The 1,357-nt window shown below is 43.8% G+C and overlaps 1 protein-coding gene across 1 annotated transcript in view; it reads left to right on the top strand.

Moving 5' to 3' along the window:
* Positions 1-1,357, top strand: part of GCN1L1 (GCN1 general control of amino-acid synthesis 1-like 1 (yeast)) — a 77,628-nt gene that overhangs the window by 37,444 nt on the left and 38,827 nt on the right. The gene's annotated exons all lie outside the window — the stretch shown is intronic.

The following is a 1,357-nucleotide window of genomic DNA, read 5'->3' as shown; positions in this document are numbered from 1 at the left end:
CTGGGTAGTGACTGCATCTTCCTGGCGCACCTTAATGGCATCCCCCACTGTAGAATCAAGTTTTCAAAGACACTAGTCTTTGGAGCTTATGAGACTGTGGCCTCATCCTTGAGATCCAGGAGGCCATGACCCCACCCTTTGAAGCCAGTAAAATGATCTTTCTTCTTCCACCAGTTCTGCTGATCTCTGAGCTGCTCCAGGGGTGGTCCTGTCCTTTTCTTGGAGGACAGCAGATGTAGCTCTCCTGGCCTCTTTCCTGTTGAGAATTCCAAGAGGCATTCCACATTCTTTGGTATTTCCGCTGTCCCTTTCAGTAAGCTGATGTGTTTTCTGCTGTGATAGTTAGTTAAAGCCATTAGTTATGGGCTTAATCCTTTCAAGGAAAGATTGTGCAGCCACCTCCTTAGTGAACATTCTGGGACACTGGTCTTTACTTTGTACACCTCAGTTTTCTGTATGTGAGGTTATGTTTTCATTATGTGCCATACATTGAAAAGCCCATGTATTCCTCTCTTTAATTTGAGTGGCAAGAATAAACCTTGTGACCCTTTAAGGTCTTGCTCAGAAGTCTCATCAGCCATACATCCAAGATCGTCATGTACCTACGAGTCCTCCCTTCCACCAGACACGTGAATGTAATTCAGACAAGTTACTTTCCACTACATAAAAACCATTACCCTTTTCTATGTTGTCCAGTCATTATTTTCTTTTAAAGCTGCACCAGAAATAACATTACTAGCAATATTTGGCTGCTTAACAGCGAGTATCTTCTCTAAGACAACAGAGACTTTCCCGTTAACTCCTTTGGGAGGTTTCTTCAGAATTTCCACTCAAATTGCCTTTGGTGGCCAACCATTTCAAGACAATCTCGGCTTTTATTTTTAAGCACCTTAAAACTTCCTGACTCTGTCCTCCCACCTGATTTAAAACCACTTCCACATTTTAGTTTATTTGTTAGAGCCACATCCCGTTTGAGTAACAAATTCTGTCTTAGTTATCTACAGAGGGAGCTCTGGTAGTGTGGTCCTTAGGGAGTTACGCTCCTAACCCAAAAGCTGCACGTCTGGCGCTTTGAATCTGCCTGCACCTCTGCAGGAGGAAGATGAGCAGGTTCACAGCCGCTGAAAACCCACTAGAGGTTCAGCTATGAGTCAGTTCAGATTCCACGGCAGTGACTGAGGGAGCTTGTTGGGAAAGAGTGCAAATGGGTGACTTTAAAAAAATTTATTATTTTAAATTTATTGTTGTTGTTGTTGTTGTTATGTGCCGTCGAGTTGCCTGCGAGTCATAGCGACCCTATGTACAACAGCCCTAAACTCTGCTCTGTCCTGTGCCAATCGCACTGTCTCTGACACTC

Source organism: Elephantulus edwardii, unplaced genomic scaffold, assembly GCF_000299155.1.
Source record: "Elephantulus edwardii isolate Elephantulus edwardi_28Jun2011 unplaced genomic scaffold, EleEdw1.0 scaffold00089, whole genome shotgun sequence".
Classification (NCBI taxonomy): Eukaryota; Metazoa; Chordata; class Mammalia; order Macroscelidea; family Macroscelididae; genus Elephantulus; species Elephantulus edwardii.
The sequence above is the reverse complement of the archived record's forward strand: the minus strand, read 5'-3'. Positions and strand labels throughout refer to the sequence as shown.